Genomic DNA, 20,339 nt, shown 5'->3' with positions numbered 1-20,339 from the left:
AATAGGGAAGCATAGAGGGAAGCAGGTGGGCCCCCCTCCGTAACAGGATGATAGTGCAACGGATTCCGCACTTAAAGAAGCTGTGGGTGAAATACCAGAGATATCTGTGCATCAACAATTGGCCAAGATCCTAGAAGCCATTGCTGATATCAAGGCAACGCTGCACCAGGCTATTAGTACAGTGGCGGTGGGATTGGGCCTGTTGAGGGCGGAACATGCCAAACTGTCAGACAGGGTGAAACAATCCGAATCAACCCTTGAAGTGCTTGCTCCTGCACAACAGGTACTGGCTGCGAAGGTTGATGAACTCTCTGGCAGGATTGGGGTCTTGGAGAGACATGCGGAAGACGCAGAACGACGAAACCGCAATAACAATGTGAGGGTACTACTGGGACTGCAGGAAGGGGGTTGAAGGGCAAAACATAGTCACTTACATGGAGACATGGCTCCGGGAGGTGTTGGCACCGGAGGGTCTTTCTCAGTTCTATGTTATGGAAAGAGCTCATCGAGTCCCTGCCAGAACGCCAGCACCGTGGAGACCGCCGCGACCAGTAGTGGCCACCTTGCTTCACTTTTGAGACGAACGGGTCAAATACGGTGGAGAATAATAAAGTGTCCCTGTTCCCGGATTACACGTTGGAAGTTCAAAGGCGCCGCACTTCTTTCTTGGAGGTCATACAAGCCTTGCGAGAAGAGGTAATCCAATACTCACTGACGTTTCCAGCCAGTCTGCGGATAATGTTGGAAGGGAGAACTCATTTTTGCAGGCAGTAGCGGTCATGATGAGAAGCAGGGGGTCATCCCTGGAGAGAGCTTTAGAATCAAAACATGGAACTGATGAATCAGACTCAGACACATCTGATAACGGCAGTGCTGTGAGCACCGCCCGCCACAATGCTGGTTATGGGGGCTGCCACCGCCACCGTGGCAGTGGCATCCTAATTGCAGGTGTGGGACCGCCGCACCCCTGGCGGACGGACGGTCCCGCATACCTCCACCCGCCATCGTAATAGATCCCAAAGTGTGAATTAATCTGCTGTATGATGAAACAGGCACCAAGGTGAGGATGGGTGGTATGGCATCTGTTAGACCTGGCATCTTTTGGTGTATTTCCCCTGTCTTTTTGCCTTCTGACTTCCTGTTTTTGATGGTATGCTGGACTTCTTTTTTGTTGGTTTAGTGTCTCTGCACACTTTTCACTGCTATTCAGTGATAAAGTGCAAGTGCTCTAACTGTAAATTGTGTTATGATTGGTTTTCCATTATTAGGATATTTGATTTACTGGTAAGCCCATAGTACAGTTCACTGTGTGTGCCCAGGTTCTGTAAATGAAATGCTACTAGTGGGCTTGTAGCACTGGTTGTGCCACCCACACAAGTAGCCTTACCAAGGTGTCTCAGTCCTGCCCCTGCAGTGTCTGCACTCAGTTTTTACAGGCAAGTTTACCCACTTGCCAGGCCCTAACCTTCTCTTTTCTTACTTGTAAGGCACCCCTCGGGTAGGCCCAATGTACCCCCTTGAGCAAGGTGCAGGGTATGTGAAAGGTTAGACATGTGCTGGTGTGATTTACATGTCCTGATAGTGAAATACTGTGTATTTCGTTTTTAACAATTGAAAGGCTGTCTGTCCCATAGGCTATCATGGGAGCTGCCTTGTAACATCTTACAAGAGTAACTTTCCATTAGGACAGGGTAGAGGAATGGAGTTTTGCCATCCTGAACTCAGAATTTCAAAATTCATCTTTTAGTAAACATGATTTTTATATTATGTGTTTGAAAATGGCACTTTAAAATAGTGGGCATTTTCTAGCTTAACCATCCTGTGTGCCTTTGCCTGGTTGTGGATTCTTGGTCTGGGTTGAGAGTGACAGGAGCTGAGGATGTACATTCACACCAGAAAGACACAAGGGGGAAGCCGATGTGTGTCCTGCCTTTCCTGGGTGACTCATACCCAGGCTGAATAGACTTGGCTGCATTTAGAGTAGGGGGAGGAGTTGTTGCTTCCACCTGAATGGACTGTGGCTGCCTTTCACAAAGCTGTCTCCCCCTCCTGGTTTATGTATGCCAGAGGAACATTGTTGGTACCAACTTCAAAGGGAAATGTGGTATAAATATTGGTGCGCTGACCCCAGGATTTTGGAACTTTTTGGGATTAAGGAACCTGCCAAGAAGAAGAGCTGGAGAATCTGTGAGGAGAGACAACCACTTTGCTCTGTGCCTCGTTGTGTTGGCCTGATGTGGCTGCTTCTGTCTTGGGCAGTGAAAGGACTGGACTGACCTTGCTACAACTTATTTTTCTGAGTATCTCCAATGGCTTGAGGTAAAGCTTGTCCCCTGTTCAAGAAGCTTAAGGAACAGTAAAGACTTCGCCTTCCTCTGGGTACCTGCATCTGGAACTGTGTGTTTCAGCTGCCACTCAAGGAAAAAGCAGCACAATGCCATCAACGATGCTGCTGCCAGTTCCGTTACCTGAAGACACCGCAGAGGGCACCACCACACTATATGCGACACCTGGAGGAGTCTGTTCCCATGCTCCTGCGGGTTTTGAGTGCATTTGGCGAGGTGTTGGATCTCTGTGTGAATACCTACAAATCCCAGTTGTTGCCATTGGGTAGCCTGACAGTGGTGAGCCCTGCGGAGCTTCCAAAGGTGGGGCTTGCGAGGGATAAGGAGGTGATATGTTATTTGGGCATCAAGATTGCCTTTGCAAAACAACAATTTCTGGACCTGAATGTTGGCAGAGCACTAAGGACCTCAAAGCGTCGGTGAAGTTCTGGAGGGACCTTCCTCTCTTGCCGATGGCACAGTTTCACTAGTTACGATGGTTGTGCTGCCAAAGTGTTTATACATCCTGCAGGGCACATTATATGAGATCCCAGGAAGTTGTTTATAGAATTAGATAGTTGTATCACTGATCCGCTCTTGGCCACTAAAAGAAAAAGGATAGGGCTATCTCTGTTGAAGCAAACCTGGGAACGGAGAGGGATTGAACTCCCTAATATAGAACTTTGCTCTCTTGCAGCTCACCTTCAGCACCCAGTCCACGGGCTGGATGAAGGCAAAAAATTCGGAGAACAGACTCCTGAGTGGCCCCAAGCGTACACTGCCTGAGCTACTCATGTGTAGTACTCGGGTACCGGCGGGAATGCTGCTGCTGATATGACAGGTGGGCCAGGTGTGGGAACAGACAGTTGCAAGACTTCTGCTTTGGGTGCCTTGTCCACAATATATGCCACTTAGGCATTAAAGCCATTTGTATATATAGCGAAGGTGATGTCTGTGTAGAGGTGGCAAGATGGAGTCTTCGTAGTTTTGGGAGACCTATATCTGGGCAGACAGTTTATCACATGTGACGATGCGATCGATTCATTCATGTTGGGTACCGGTTGTTAGAAATGGGGTCTCTAGGTGGCAGTTGATGTACACCCTGTCCAAGCAGGGACCCTTAGTCTAGTCAGGGAAAGGGAGTCATACCGCTATGATAACTCCTGCTCACCGCCTTGGTGGCTTGGCACGAGCAGTCAGGCTTATCTCAGAAGCAATGTGTAAAACATTGGTATGTACACACACAGTAACACAGTGAAAACACTACAAAAAGAGTCCACACCAGTTTAGAAAATAACGAATATTTCTCTGAATTAAACAAGACTAAAACTACAAAAACCCAACAGACACAAGTCAAAATATCACTTTTAAAATGTCAAATCAGTTCAGTTCAGTCCATAGAAATCTATGGATGCATTACTGTTAGCAGAAAGTACCTTGGACGAGCCAAAATCAAAGACAAAAACTTGCACAGGGGAGGTGAGGCACCGCAAAAACAAAGAGAAGAATTGGTTCCTTACTCCCAGGGCAGGTGATGCGTCAGTTCCTTAATGCCAGGGGAAGTGATGCATCAGTTCCTTACTGCCAGGGGAGGTGATGCCTCGGTTCCTTACTGCTACACAGGGGAGGTGATGCCTCGGTTCCTTACTGGTGCACAGGGGAAGTGATGCGTCGATCTCCAAACATGCGGCCTCGGTTCCTTACTGCTGGGCAATGTCGATGAAGAGACAGCGTCAAAGTTCTATGTGTCAAAAATCCAGACACACTGTGTAGATGCGCCAATGGTGGAGGAGGTGTTGGGTCGATTTCACAGCTGTGAAGCAAGTGATGCATTGATTCTTCAGCCGCAAAGCAGGGACTGAGTTGGCGTCGGAGGGTGTGCCACGGATGTCTTTGCCATAGTACTCGGGACTTGGGCTGCGGTAAGTTTTTCAGCCGCACTGCAGACACTGCGTCAATTCTTCAGCTCCACCATGGCGATGTGGCGATTTTTCAGCTACACTGCGGTGGTGCATCAAGAAAAAGGCCACTAAGAGTCGATGCGTGGATTTTCTTCCTCAGATCACCAAATTCCACTTCCGAGGGCCCAGGACCTAGATTTGGCACCACTTGGCATGTCAGGGCTCTCAGCAGAAGAGCCCAGGCACTGGTAGGTGAAGTATTTGATGGCCCTGAGACTTCCTAACAGGAGGCAAGCATGCACAAACCCTTGGAGATCCTTGGATGCAGGAAGTAGAAAGCAAAGTCCAGTCCTTTCAATCCCAGGACAGAAACAGCAAGCAGCAGTCCAGCACAACAAAGCAACACGCTTTGCCAATCCCCCCTACAGCATCCAGCTCTCCTTCTTGGCAGAATGTCCTTTAGTCTATAAGTGTTCTAATTTGAGAGTGTCAGAGGTCAAATACTTATACCACTTTCTGCCTTTGTAGTGGGAAAACTTCAAAGGAAAATCTTTATTGTGCACAAGACCCTGCCTTTCCCTGACCTGGCTCCAGGCACACTATGGGGGGAGGAGGCAGCTTTGTGTGAGGACAGGCACAGCCCTATTCAGGTGTCATTGATAACTCCTCCCACCACTCTAGCCCAGGAAGGTCCATCAGCCTGTGATGGCCCATCAGGATATGCAAGGCACACCTCAGCACGCTTTGTGTGACTGTCTAGAGTGAATGCACAAGAGCCCAACTGTCATCCTAACTCAGATGAGGATTCAGCAGACAGACAGAGGTACAAAATGGATAAGCAATAAAATGCGTACTTTCTAAAAGCGTCATTTTCAAACACCCAATTTAAAAACCAACTTCACCAAAAGATGTACTTTTAAATTGTGAGTTCAGACACCCCAAACTCCAAATCTCTATCTGCTCCTAGTGCGAAATTACACTTAAAAGATAGTTCAAGGCAACCCCCATGTTTCCCTATGGGAGAGATAGTCCTTGCAAAAGTGCAAAATGAAACTAGCAGCAATTCACTATTAGAACATGTAAAACACACCAGTACATGCCCTACCTTTTAAATACACTGCACCGTGCGCATGGGGCTGCCTTGGGCCTACCTTAGGTGTGCTTTACATGTAGTGAAAGGGAAGGTTTGGGCCTGGCAAGTGGGTGCACTTGCCAGGTCAAAATGCAGTCCAATACTGCACACACAGACACTACAGTGGCAGGTCTGAGACTTGTTTTTAGGGTTACTCATGTGGGTCTCACTATCAGTGCAGTTGACCCACTAGTAGCATTTGATTTACAAACCCTGGGCACAGCTGGTGCACTTTAGTAAGGCCTGACAAGTAAATCAAATATGCCAATCATGGATAAACCAATCACTGATGCAATTTACACAGGATTACTTGCACTTTAGCACTGGTCAGCAGTGGTAAAGGGCCCAAAGTCCTAAAAGCAGCAAAAACGAAGTCATAAAAATACAGAAGGATGGCAAAAAGTTTGGAGATAATCCTGCAAAAAAGGACCAGGTCCAACACTGGCCAATACCTGCAATATGCCAAAATATCGGCAACAGCCCAGAGATATGGCCTTGTTTTCTGGATGAGCTAGTACCCTTGCAGACACAAACAACACTCACAGACTGATCTAACACTTATACCGGGCAGTGCAAGAAGACTAGGGCACATGGGCAATGGAGGAGGTGATAGTCGAGGTCCTCTCTGCACAGGATTGGGAAAGGGTTCATGAGGGAGTCTGTATGGTGAGCTCCAATGCCTGCTGTAAACTAATGCAATACAATTACACCCATCAAGCATATCTCTCCCCAAGACCTTACACAACATACGCGCCACACGGTCTGACTGATGTATGAGATGTGGTACCCCATGAGTGCACACCACAATTTCAGGTGTGCAACAGGGTGTCCTTTTGACACCCTTGCACCCTTGAAATTGCATGCGCAAATTGTGAGTACCTATTGGTACTCGCAAATTGCGCATGCAATTTCCCATTCATTCCTGTGGGCCTGCAGGCCTGTAGGCCCATAGGTATGAATGGCAATCCATTTCTTAATTGCGACTCGCAATTTGCGAGTCACAATTAAGGAATGTTTAGGCATCGCTGTTTGTATAGCGATTCCTACATGCACAGGCTTCTGCGAGTCCTTAATTGCGATTCCTTATTAATCGCAATTGAGGGCTCGCAAAAGCATATCTTGATGCATGTGCCCCAAAATGTTTGTGAAATTCGCAAATTATGTGGCAATGTCATAAATCCATAATTATGTGGTAAAAACTGTAGCCACAGATTCACATGAATCCACGGACAACATTGTCCATTGTTTTATGGACAGTTAATTGATGAAAGGTATATAAAACCTAAACAATCTAATTCCAATCAGTGCCCATTGTTAGCTGCACTTAAAAGAAATCAGCTCTCTCAAGCTGCTTATCTATCCCAAATTAAAAGCATAATATAAAAATTAATAATAGGTAACATATAACTTGGTCCTATATTGCCAACTCGAGGTTCTGGGGACACCTACAGTCCATTTAGGTTAGGCTTTATGGTCTAAGTTGCCACCAAGAAACCTCAATAGCAATATTGAACTGGCTAAACGGTTAATAACTAAGTTATATTTAAGGCTCAAACACCCAATACCATTCAAATGTGCTTGTTATGTTTAACAAAACACACAGCAAATGCCATAACTCATTCCACTGTCATGTTGTTCTCATGATAGCTCTTCACTTTGTTTCTGAACCAAGCCCTGCATCAAACTGCTACAGACAGCCTTGTGTCTTCTATGCCTGCACATCCCTAGCATCTGTACTCTGGGGTTAGACAGTCATTTTAGTGAATGCAATTGCCTATGGTGGATTTATTTTACCTCCTTCCAAAAATTGGGACTTATAATTGATTTGTCAATCAATCACAAAATGGCACTCATTTGCGTGCTGAACTCAATTTTTTTCCAGTGTGGGACGGGATTTTTTTCGGCCTGTCAGTACCCCTTAGCGCTCACCTGAGGGCAGAACCCTCAGAGGGTAGCCACCCAGTATTAGTAACTCTATATTTTATGATTTATGGGGTAAGTGTCGCCTTAGCGTGATTTTTTCAATGTTGTACTTTGTCCAGCCAACAGCATTGCTTAGAAAAATTGCGCAGTGAACTGAAGTAATGTGGAATGTGATGGCAATGGTAGAGTCTATTTTGCAAGCTAAATATATCTGAACCTCTTTTATAGTGTTTATTTTAGCACAGTTGTTTTGTTCCATCGGTATTGTATCTAAACAACAAGATGAGATACCTGCCAACTTTTTTAGTACTTAAGTTTGCCCTAGTGTCTCCTGTGAGGTTCATGCATCAAACATTATTAAGTGCGTTTCTGTCATTTCTATAAACCGCATTTTGTGATCTTGTGAAATGCTAATGTATTCAACCCTTTGTAGGTCAACATGTTTCTTTTATGTGGCCACAGTTGGAACACTTGTATTCCCAAGCATACTTTAGTTGTAAAATATTTTACATGCTTTTTCCTTTATTCTGACTGTTAGAAAATATTCATCATAAACTTCATGACATCCTGTTGTTCCTGCCGCTGGCTTTGATTCTTCTTGTTGCCTCTTTTTATTTTCTTGCTGTTTTACATGAGCACCAGTTCCAATGCACAAAAAACCATACATTTTTGTGGTTTTTAGGCAATGGAATATTAAGTGATTTTCTCATAGCGCCGCAACTCAAATCTGGTTCTCCAGTGTCAAAGTTGGCAGCTATGGGATTATGCCACATACTCTCCCCTTTATAGGTTTCTCCTGGACAGTGCTTGCACTGTGCTTGTGAAATTTATTGTATTTAATATTAATCTTAAAATGGGCTTACATCCAACCCATGTTTTTCATTGGTTTGTGTGCTTGCTGTTGTGTAGTTCCTATATAGCTGTATAGGATCTGCACGTTTAGACAACATAGACTGTGGGATTGGTGTCCAGACTGATTCCAGACATCCTCACCGGGTATGTTCACCTGTATATCAGCTAGCTCACAGTGCCACTAGAAACGCCTCTTACCAAGGAGAGAATAGTTATTGGCAACTACGAACATGACAACTCTGTCCCATCAGGGATCGTGGAAATCGTGCAATACTTTTCTCTCAGTCACTCGTGCTCACTTGGTGGGGACCTTTTCAATAAGCATTTAATGAACCAGTGTTAGTCTAGTGTAAAATAGGTGTGATGAAACAACCATTAGACAGAAACAGATATAAATGATTATAAGCACCAACTTAGTAAAACGATGGTAGATTTCTACCAAGGTGCTAAAATACAGGCAGGTATAAAAATACATGACAGTAATAATGTGTACTCCTACGACGCAACCCTAACTAGATGTACATAAGTGCGCCTAGCATGTATGTAGGTGTAAAGCCAAGAATCCCTCTAGGATGAAGTCAACCCCATTACCTAAAGTGAGAGACTGTGGGACCCCGTCTTGGACTCGAGATGGACACTCCGTGAGGGATGTCAGACCACTGCAAGCTGGAGTGTCTGCATGCAGGAACCTCAGCATCTTGCATCAGTGTGTCAGCTTGGATGTCCTTGTTCTCCTCTCTCGGCCTCAGCAAAGAGATGGTGATTATATTCCAAAAGTGGTACCCTCAGGGGATCTACCTTGCTGTGTCATGTCGGACTTAGGATGACGGAAGGAATGACTCTTACGCATAGTTAATGTGCAGGAGATGGAAACCTGCTGAGTTTCCAAGAATCCTCATGCATAATGGATGAGGCTACTTTTCAGGGAAAACCCCAAGTCCTGTAAGCAGTACTGTAACTAGGTAAAAGGTCAGTCCCAAGAACCGTTATGTAGTGTAATGGCAGGGGAAATATAGGTGAGAGGTTAAGTTGCTACCTGAGCCTATATTGCGATACCTATATGAAACATAGCTTTGCCACTTACTTTTCCTCTGTTTCTATTGGCTGTAGCATACTAGTTCCTGTTCTTTCCTCATGTGTTTCTCTTATCAGTACCCCATGGCCCAAGTACTGTTTTCATCTGCTTTGGTGGAACTTATTGTAAGCACCTCTGTATTCTTTGTGGGAAGACAAACTGTATGATCGCAATGCGCACTCACCAGTGACCTCGGGGCCAAAGCAGGGACCCACTCTAGTGCTCCCTTTTGAGCAGCACACTCACCAGTCCTCCCAGGGCTGAAGCAGGGTGTTTTGCTGTGTGTGTCTTCTCTTAATTTCTGTCACCACAGGAATGACAGATTGCACATATTTGTGTATGTATTGTCTAGAGATATTTTGAAACTCTTTACCAAGACTGTTTTCCTCTGTGAAAGAGCCCGGGTATGTACGTCCATCTCCACGTGTCTGTTAGCCTTGAGTGTATCTGTTTATTGACGCCTGATTGTGCAAGCCTGTGTGTGTGTGTCAATATGCCCAGATCTCTTACTCCCTGTCTGCAGGCCTGTCTCTTGTATATTCACGTGTGTGTCAATATGTCTTTTTCAGTCTGCACTCACCCCCTTGGAGGCAGTTTCCTTTGTATGAGTACCATGTTTCAGCATGTGCTGTGTGTCTGTGTGCCATCCCTTTCTGTGTGCCTGTCTGCAGTGTCCACTTTTTCTTGATGCCTTTTCCTATCTAGTTCATCACTTGTGAGTTAGTCATTTGTTTATTTGCATGTGTCAGTGTGTACTAGAAGCTGTCTGTTTCCGCTCTGTCTTATCTGGGTTCTTCTATAGCTATGTCTGCTAACTTTCTTCTCCTGTACCCATGAGCGAGCCAGTATGTTCTTTATGTTCATCGCTGCTTGTCTGAGTTAGTCTTTCCAGTGAGTATCGGTTACTGCATCAGCTTTAGCTGGTTGATTTTTTATGCCTGTATTCTATGAACCTGTCTGTTTTGCACCTGTGTGTTCGAGCACATGTTCCTGTGTGCTCGCTGGTGGTCTGCATGCTTCTGTCTTTTGTATGCACCTGCATGTCTTGTTTATTCTGTCTGTGGTTGTGCCATTGTATCCTGCTAACTTGTAGTGCTTGTATTCATGTTTTATCTGAGTCCAAGAGTATGCAGTTTCTTTGTTTATCTGTGCATTCGTGTCCATTCTGGGTGGGTCTGTCTTTTATGTGTTCACCTGTGTGCCATGTGTCTTCCTGTACTCACTTTGTGAGTCAGCCTCTTTACTGCCATTGTATGCTACAGGCCTGAGACATGGTTCCTGTATGTACACTTTACCCATGTGCTTGCACAGTCTGTTTAGTTTGCTCCTACCTATACAGTGCCCATGGCTGTTTGCTTGTTGTATTTCCAGGTGGGCGTGGCCGGATGCCTACAGCCTCACTCCAACTAGTCTTTATATGTAAGTCTGTTTTTTTAATAATGTTGGCAGTATTTTCCTGATGTAGGTCTGTAACATGTGTATGTACATGCATACAGTTGGCTTCGTTTGGAAATATTTGTTGCGCATGTGCAAGAACACGTAATGTTTGTCTCCTGTTTGCTCATTTTCTTATCATGCCATCTCCTAAGCGAGTTTGCACAATTACGTCTTTTCGCCTGTTTGAAGTGTTTACCAATGCCAATACCTTGCATGTTTGTGTGCCTCACAAGGTCTGTTTCCATTCCGTTTCCCAGTCCGTATCTGTCAGGCCTGCTGACACCTCTGCTGTGTGCTTGAATTCATGTAAGCCCCTCACTTCACAGGTGTCAGGTAGTTTGTTGTGGGACATTGCCCTGAAACAGGAAGGTGAGTTGAAGACTTCAGCCGTTGGAGGAGTAGGAGGACAAAAGGGGTGGCTTTGGTAAAACTGAAGCAAAGGAAAGTGTTAAGTAAAAAAGCAATGTAGTAAAATTCCTTTTTTCTTCTGTTTCACAGGTGAAATGACAATGATTGATTGATTTTGTACTTTTCACCATGCTACCTTCTCACCCTAAAAGAGGAAAGATCCCAGCGTCTGCAATGCGTTCCACTCTTTTCTTCTATGTATAGTATTGTACTACTTCATACAAATTCACATATAAACAGATATTTACTACTGCCAGACTTCTTTGAGGATTGCGTGTATTACAATGTCTATGTTCGGGACGTGGCTTCGGCACCGGCCCAAGATGGCGACTCTCCTTTAAACTCCGGCACGGTCGCAGAGCTTTTTTTTAATGTGGGTTCTTCTTTACCACGCTTACCAACTATGGATGCGGTCCTCAGCCCTTCAGTGTCGGGTGAGTTTTCATGTCGCCTTGCACCATGAAGGTGTGTTCTGTGACCCTTGTGCTGCGGTGGTGATTCTCCTCAGCTAGCCATGAGCAGCCAGCATTTTGGGTCACATCATTCGAGTTGGAGTTTTTTTTTCTTTCTCATTTTTTGCCTATCTTTTCTTATTTATTAATGCTCCCTCTTCACAACTGATGGCACATTTCACTGGAACTGTGTTTGTTAGGTGCAAATTCTTAGACCAGGTTACTGCAGCGGTGGCCTTGCTCCTTCTGGCTCATGTTGTCTCCTCTGTGAAGGAATATCTCCCCCAACATATCTACTCACAAGTAACTTTATTATTTTTAGCCTGGGTCTGCTTCTTTAATGTGCCTATAGCCAGAAGACCACTGTAACCCTACTTTATGATGCCTTCTAGTTCTTATCCGCTACAACAACATCTGGGAAATCGGGTCTGTGACCTCCTTCCTCTGAGTATCTCGTCCTATACTTTTCATTACTGGTTTGTTTTGAGCTGATACTCTCCTTTCTGGTGTATGGGTCGGAATCGTTCTTTTCAAATCTTTACACAGCGTTCAACTCATTATAGCAAGATGGCCAGCAATTTACACACATCCTCCAAGCTGTCTTCTTCAGGAACATTCTCCTATTTTATCATCCCAGAATCCTTTTCTAGACTCTATCTTGGAGGAGGTACATGGACTTCAACCATTTATGTGCACAACTAATGAAAAATTGCAACAAATTGAGGATTGATGGATTGCTATGGAGGGGAAGATGTCGGAGTTGGAACAACGCATGGGGGGTCTTCAAGATATATCTACCAAGATACCTATTCTGGAACAAGAAATTCAAAAGCTTAAGCTACAAACTAAGGTCCTTGAAAATCAAAATAGGCGGAACAATCTTCGCCTTTACAGTCTACTGGAGACTATTGAGGGTTCTGATCTTCTGTCCTTCCTAAACAACTTTCTTCCTGACCTCCTGGATCTTCAAGGTACACCTCCTCTAAATATGCAAAGTGCCCATCGTCTGAGCCACCATCATCCTCAGTCAGCTAAGCTACAAGGCATCATTATGCTCTTTTTTGAATTCAAAGAGCTAATGCGTGTCCTGAAGGCTGCTAAATTGAAATGCCGTCTTATCTGGTCTGGCCATAACCTTTTTATTTCATGGGATGTTTCCAACTTCACCAATGCCAGCCGAAAAGAATTCTTAGCACTTCGCCCCAGATGAGACTTTTGAACATTCAATATGGCATTCTACATTCCTGCCTCTGTAAGATCCTTCATGAAGGCATCTCAAGTTCTTTTGATGACCCGGCTAAACTGAAAACCTTTCTGCGAAGTATTACAAAATAAATATGGAGGCTAATGCTTGATATTTTTCAAATATGTTTTAATGTTCTCTACGGATTTTTTTTGACTTGTACTCAAATTATGCACTTCTTTATGTTTACGACGCTTTTTCTTTTCTTCTCAATTTGTTTTCTTGCACCTTATCATGTATATTTCTAATTCTCTTAATTCTTTGCATGGATATGTTTTTCTTCATCCGTATGTCTCTTTGTTTCCTTATTATCTGAGGCTACTTATGCTACAATTTTTTTGTTTTTCTTCTCTGTTGTCGTTTTCACTTTCAGCGTAAACATGCCCTTCTCTTACCCTTTAACCTGCTCAATTAAGATCTGTATTTTTATCATTGATCTTTCTCTCATTTATCTTTTTCTTATTCCTTTTGCCTCACTCCTTTTTCTCTCTGATTCAACTTTTTTCCTACTTGTCTTCCCCTCTCACTACTCTTGTTCTTACATGAGTGTTTTCTTTATTCATTTTATTCTTTCTCTCATAAATACCTAGAAATGTTATTTTGTGGGTGATAAATGGTGTCTTTTTGTTCTTTTTATTGGTCTTGCAGCCCATTGTGCCTATTCCCGTAAATGTTCTCCTACCCCGCTACATGTTTAATGTTGTCTCGTGGAATGGGTCATTCCGTCAAGCATTAAAAGGTACTTTCCCCCCCATCAACACTGAACTCACATGTTGCTTTATTACTGGAAACGCATTGTAATGATGTGGAATCACTTAAACGTATACGTCAATGAGTTAATCAGGTTATTTTTCTCCTGCTGTTAATTGTAAAGGTCGTGTTGCCATTTTATTCCAAAAAGTCATTGAATGTTCACATTTAATCAACTGGATTTGATAGAAATGGACAATGGGTTTTCGTTGATGCTATTATATTTTTTTTAAAAGTCACTTTCTTCAATATTTATGGGCCTGTTAAATCTGACCCCGATTTTTGGCAAAATGTTAAATTAAAACTTTCTTCTATTTCTAATCCCAATATCGTTGCTGGTGATTTTAATGATTGGTTGGATCCGTTCTCTGATGGAAAGTTTAAGTGTAAGTTTAAACCTGATGAATCTCATAAAGCTTTTCAATCCGCCATTCCCCATTGTCCATTCTTTGATGTATGGAAAACTTGTAATCCTGATGTATATGAATTCACATTTTTCTCCAACGTATATCATACTACGTCTCGTATTGATTATATTTTGGTTTACAAATCATTACTCCCCTCTATTTACTCGTCAGAAATTGGTTCTATTTTTATTTTTGATCAAGCTTCTGTTTTGTCGTCTTTTGATATGGCCATCAACATTTCTAAACATGGCCGTTGGTGTTTTAACAATTCTTCACTACTAGACCAGACCTTTGTCTTGGAAGCGACTGCTTTTATTATTGATTTTTTTCAAATCAATCACTCTATGGATACCTATGTTCATAATAATTGGGATGCTTTTAAGGTTTCCTTCAGGGCCTTCACTATTGCTTACTCTGCCAGGAAAAAGAAGTTTTGAATGCTAACTACCTTTCAGCTATTCAACATATAACGGTGCTGAAACACACCTACTTCAATTCCAAATCCTCCTTATGCTTAGAGGAACTGATTAAAGTCAAGTCTGCCCTAAATAAGATTGCTATGCTTGGCGCTTGCAATATCCTTCTTAAAATTAAGTCCAAATACCATGGAGGCCGAAATAAGGTTGGTAAAATGTTGGCCAATTATTTAAAAATTAAATTGTAATGGAAAACTATTGATCCTTTTCCACGTGAACATAACAACAAGATGATGTACTTTGACATCATAAATACCTTTCAGTCCTATTATGAATTATTATATACAGAAGATATTACTCCTTCTGAATGTGATATCAAAACTTTTTTCCAGGGACTCCCTAATCATTGGATCATTTCTGATACCCTCCCACTCCTTGAAAAAGATATTTCTCTCTTAGAAATTTTTGATGCTCTTAAATCATTTTTTAAAAAGCTAAAGATCCTCGTCCTGATGGTTTTTCAGTAGAACTTCTTTCATTCTTTCCCTCTATTTTTGCTCCTAAATGGCTAGAACCTTTTTATTCATTTTTGTCTAACTCTAAAGCAAATGTTTTTTTATTGGAAGCCCTTATTGTCATTGTCCCCAAGCCTGATAAAGACTCAAACCTTGGTAAAAACTTCAGGCCCATTTCATTAATCAATTATGACTGTAAAATCTTTACTAAAATGTAGGTATTTCGTTTGGAGGATATCATACCCCTTCTTATTGAGCCTGATAAGGCTGGTTTTATTAGGGGCAAACTTGCATCTGATAATTCCAGAATGTTCACCGACATTCTTGGCCTTGGGAAAAAAATGTCCTCTCCCCAAGCAGCCCTGTCACTTGATGTTGAAAAAGATTTTGGCCGCATTACTTGGCAATTAATGTTTTATACTCTCCGTTGGTTTGGTTTTGGCCATAAATATATTTCCTTTATCAAACTGCTGGATGATGAAGCACGTGCTTGTGTCTTTGTTAATAGCAATTTCTCTCCCTACTTTAAACTACATATAGGCACTAGACAGGGTTGTCCTCTCTCTTCTTTGTTTAATCTTCTTTGCTTGTAACTTTTCTTGAAAGTATAAGATGCAATCCTGCTATAACTGGTTTTAAATTCAATTCCCAAGTAATCAAACTCTCTGCATATGCAGATGACATTTTAGTTTATATGTCTAATCCCTCCACTTCCTTGGCTCCTTTTATTGTAAGAAATTGCTTTATATTCCAATGTCTCTGGTTACAACCTAAATTTCTCTAAAACTGAGACTTTACCACTAAGCTCCAATTGTTATCGTTATATGTTTGACAACCCTAACTTTAAATGGTGTCCCCATAAGATTAAATATCTAGGTGTGTGGTTCTCCCCCACCATACCTGATACACTAACTCATAATTTTACTGATTTAAAACTCAAACTCCAAAAGTTATTATCTTCCTGGTCTCCTTTATTTTTATCATGGTGGAGTAAATTATCATTAAAATTATGATCATCCCTCATGTTCTTTTTATGCTCTCTACTTTACTCTTTAAAATTCCTAATTATTATTTTTCCCAAATCACTTCTATCTGTACTAAATTTCTTTGGAATAACAAATGTGTTCGCATTGCTTTATCTAAGCTAATTCGACCAAAGGTTGAAGGTGGTATATGATTTCCAGACTTTAAGTTATATCATACCGCTTTTTTAGTTCGACAATTTTATGCTATGTCTAAAGAATACCATAACTCTCCTATACCAAAATGGATTGTTTTTGAACACTCTATATTACATACATTTTCTTTCCATGATGTTGTTTGCATGTCTAATTGTACAGTCATATCTGAAAACCCAATTTTAAAGTATACCCACCATCTATTACACACACTATATACCAGGGGAACTGAAATTTTTCATTCCTTTCTTGCATCCTTTATTTGGTACAATACATTAGCAAATATCGCCATAAATCATTTTATTTCAAACATTGGAAGGAAAAAGGTACTTTTTATGTGCATCATTTGGTCTCTCAAAATTCCATTTTACCCTATTCTCAGTTGAAGGAGAAGTTTGGCCTTCCTGATTCCTGCCTTTAACAATATAATCAATTATTTCCTGTACTTCAATCCTTTATATTAAACAATAACTTCACATCTGATGTTACTCCATTTATCCCTATCCACTCCCAGAGCTTCCTTCATATATAAATCTCTGTCTTCCCCTATCTCTACGAGATATAAATCCTCTATCGAGCTGTTATGGGAGAAAGATCTATCTCAGTCATTATCTATCCATCAATGGGATCAATTGTGGTGTAAACTGTTTGGTACCTCTGAAGCTGCCAATAGTAAGCAATCTTTATTTTTTGTATACAATAGAGCTGTTACTCCCTCTTTCCTGCATATAATTGACCCCTCTATCTCTTCCTTATGCTGGCCATGTCTTTACTCTGATGGCACTTTGACTCATCCACTTTATTACTGTTCTAAAGCGAATGATTTTTTGAAAGCCATATGGTCAAAATGTTTGTTGATTTTTTAATGCAATATTCCATTCTCTATCTAAAATATATTTCTTGGAACTTTATCTGCTGATTTTAATCATTTGTCTACAAAACCTGTTTTATTTGATCTTTCTACTGCTCTTGCTTTCAAAGTTATACTAACTTGTTGGAAAGATCATTCTAAACTATGTTTTCTGGTTTGGTGGAACCATCTTTGTGATGAACACAGAATATCTTTTGTCTTATTATCTTCATTATCTCAAACAATTAAATCTGATTTACTTTGGTTACCTTTTACCACTTTTCTTTCTTTACACTCGTCACTTTCCTAAAACTTTTACTTTTCTTTCTATTCCTTCTCTGTCTCTTCCCCTCCCCCTTTTCTTCTTTCTAGTCTCTACTTTCCTCCCTTTACCTTTTTGTAAAAACGTACTTGATTCATTTAGTTTTTCTTAAGCACTAGAATTGCATCTCACTTTTCTGTGTTTTAAAGGGATTTCTTGTTCAAATGAGTTTATTAACTCTGAATTATGTTTTAGCTTGTTATATTTTGCTTAACTACTGTACTGTTGACTATCTTTTACTTTTCAATAAAAAGTATGTAAGAAAAAAAAATGTCTATGTTCTCCGGATACAAATGACCATTGCTTCAATTTCTGTAAAAATGTTCATACTCATTTGCAATTAGAATCTCAATCAATCAATCATATCATTTGTAAAGCGCACTACTCACCCGTGAGGGGAACATCCTTTACAACGCAACTTTTACAACGCACTACCATTACGACGCAACTTTTACAACGCAAGGTATTACAACGCATAGCGCTGGGGGGCGCTCTAGGATAGGGAATAGGTTAATTACTATCCAACACCTTCCCTACTATCCACGGGGACTGGAGTTGGAATAGTAAATTAAACTATTCACTATCCAGCGCCCCCCAACGCAAGTCGTTGTAACGACTTGCGTTGTAAAACTTGCGTGGTAAAGGCATGCGTTGTAAAAGCATGCGTTGAAACGTCATACATCCCACCCGTGAGGGTCTCAAGGCGCTGGGGTGGGGAACACTTCTACTGCTCGAAAAGCCAGGTCTTGAGGAGTTTTCTGAAGGTCTGCAGGTCTTGGGTTTGCCGTAGGTGGATGGGAAGGGTGTTCCAGGTCTTGGCGGAGAGGTGGGAGAACGATCTGCTGCTGGAGGTCGCTCTTCGGAAGCGGGGGACTGTGGCGAGGGCCAGGTCGGTGGAGCGGAGAAGGCGGGTGGGGGTGTAGAAGCTGAGTTGTCTGTTGAGGTACGTTGGTCCGGTGTTGTGAAGTGCCTTGTGTGCGTGGGTGAGGAGCTTGAAGGTTATCCTCTTGTTGACCGGGAGCCAGTGCAGGTCTCTCAGGTGGGGTGTGATGTGGCTGCGGCAAGGGATGTCGAGGATCAGGCATGCAGAGGCGTTCTGGATGCGTTGGAGCCATCTCAGGAGTTTGGCAGAGGCATCTACGTAGAGGGCGTTTACATAGTCCAACCTGCTGCTGACAAGGGCCTGGGTGACCGTTCTTCTCGTTTCAGTGGGGATCCACTTGTAGATGCTGCGGAGCATGCGGAGGGTGTTAAAGCAGAAAGAGGAGACGGCGTTGACCTGTTTAGTCATGGAGAGGGTGGAGTCGAGGATGACCCCTAGGTTACGTGCGTGTCGGTGGGTGTTGGGGCAGTTCCCAGTGTGGTCGGCCACCAGGAGTCGCCCCAGGCCGAAGGGGTGGATCCGAGCACGAGAACCTCCATCTTGTCCGAGTTCAGCTTCAGTCAGCTGTTCCTCATCCATTCAGCGACGGCCTTCATTCCTCATGAAGGTCGGTTTTGGCGGTGTGGAGTCCTTAGTGAGTGAGAGGATCAGCTGGGTGTCATCAGCATAGGAGATGATGTTGAGGTCGTGCCGACGGGCGACGTGGGCGAGCCGTGCCAGGTAGATGTTAAACAAAGTTGGGCTGAGAGATGAGCCCTGGGGTACGCCGCAGATGATCTTGGTGGCTTCGGAGAAAAAGGGGGAAGGCGGACGCTCTGTGTTCTGCCGGAGAGGAAGGAGGCGGTCCAGTCCAGGGCCTTTTCCTGGATCCCAGCATTGTGGAGGCGTGTTCGTAGTGTGTGGAGGCAGACAGTGTTGAAGGCGGCTGACAGGTCCAGGAGGATGAGGGTCGCCATTTCTCCGTTGTCCAGCAGGGACTTGATGTCATAAGTGGTGGTGATGAGGGCAGTCTCGGTGCTGTGGTTGTTGCGGAAACCGGACTGGGAAGGGACCAGGATGTTGTTCTCCTCAAGGTAGCGGGTCAGTTGTTTGTTGACGGTCTTCTTGATGACCTTTGCCGGGAACGGGAGCAGGGAGATGGGCCGAAAGTTCTTGAGGTCCTTGGGGTCCGCCTTGGGTTTCTTGAGTAAGGCATTGCTCTCGGCTTGCTTCCAGCTCTCCGGGAAGGTTGCTGTCTTAAAGGAGGTGTTGTTGACTTTCAGGAGATGGGGTGCGATGGCTGTGCTGGCTTTGTTGAAAATGTGGTGGGGGCATGGGTCTGACGGAGATCCGGAGTGGATGGTGTTCATGATCTTGATGGTGTCGTCGTCGTCGATGTTGGTCCAGGAGAGCAGGCGGTTGGTGCGGATGGTGGTCGTGGGGTCGGAGGTCTCAGTGGTTGTCGGGGCGGTCGTGACGTTAAAGCTGCCGTGGATGTCTGCGATCTTGCGGTGGAAGAAGGTGGCCAGCGAGTTGCACAGGTCTTTCTAGGGTGGGACGTCGTTGGTGTTGGAGCTGGGGTTGGAGAGTTCCTTCACGATGTTGAATAGCTCTTTGCTGTTGTGCGCGTTGTTGTCTAGGCTGTCTTTGAAGGAGGCCCTTTTGGCGGATCTGATGTGATGATGGTGTCTGCGGGTGGCGTTCTTGTGGGCTGCGTGGCTGTCCGGTGTTTGTTCACGGGGCCAGATCTTCTCCAGCTTTCGGCAGGTTTGCTTGGAGGCCCGGAGGTCTTCAGTGAACCAGCTGGCTTTCTTGTTGGTTTGACTGTTGGAGGGTTTTTTGATCGGGCAAGGGTGTTGGCGCAGTCGTTGATCCACTGTCTGAGGTTAAAAGCGGCAGTGTCGGGGTCGAGGGGGTCGGCGGGTGGGCTCTGGGCGAGAGTTGTGTTTAGCTGGTCTTCGGTGACTTTGCTCAAGCAGCGGCGAGGCATCTGTTGGGTGTGGTGGGGCGTGGTGGGTTTCTTGAAGGTGAAGTGGATGCAGCAATGGTCGGTTCAGTGGAGTTCAGTGATGTGGTTAAAGGAGACGTGGGGGCTTGTGGAGAAGATGGGGTCAAGCGTGTGACCTTGGGAGTGGGTGGGTGTTGTGACCCGTTGTCTGAGTCTGAGGTTGGCTAGGTTGTCGATCAGGGTGGTGGAGTTGGTGTCGTTGTTGTTTTCGAGGTGGAAGTTCAGGTCCCGAGGAGGGTGTAGTCCGTGAAGGTGAGGGTGTGTGTGCTAACGAAGTCAGCGAT

The sequence above is a fragment of the Lissotriton helveticus genome, chromosome 12 (assembly GCF_964261635.1).
Source record: "Lissotriton helveticus chromosome 12, aLisHel1.1, whole genome shotgun sequence".
Classification (NCBI taxonomy): domain Eukaryota; kingdom Metazoa; phylum Chordata; class Amphibia; order Caudata; family Salamandridae; genus Lissotriton; species Lissotriton helveticus.
The sequence above is the reverse complement of the archived record's forward strand: the minus strand, read 5'-3'. Positions refer to the sequence as shown.